The sequence below is a fragment of the Elephantulus edwardii genome, unplaced genomic scaffold (assembly GCF_000299155.1).
Source record: "Elephantulus edwardii isolate Elephantulus edwardi_28Jun2011 unplaced genomic scaffold, EleEdw1.0 scaffold00126, whole genome shotgun sequence".
In the NCBI taxonomy this organism is placed as follows: domain Eukaryota; kingdom Metazoa; phylum Chordata; class Mammalia; order Macroscelidea; family Macroscelididae; genus Elephantulus; species Elephantulus edwardii.
In genome coordinates, this window is record NW_006399876.1 from 8,583,539 (window position 1) to 8,583,819 (window position 281).

Below are 281 nucleotides of genomic sequence, written 5' to 3' on the forward strand. Positions count from 1 at the left end.
GTCCCCTCCACCATGCAGCCCTCGCTCTAGTCTCCTGTGATGACAGAAATACCCAGTTACATCTCTCTTTTAGACGGTTCTCTCCCTCCTCTGCTTCAGTACAGCTGCTCTTCTGGGTCTTATGAGGTCTCATGAAAACACTCTGTTTTCTCAGGACATGTCTGTGTGCTTGTCTAGGAAGCTGTTTTCAGCTAATTTCCCACTGAGTGTTCTTGAAGCAATACTCTAAACTCACACACTGACAGCCAACCAAGGCATGCTTCAGAAGCTCTCACAACCAT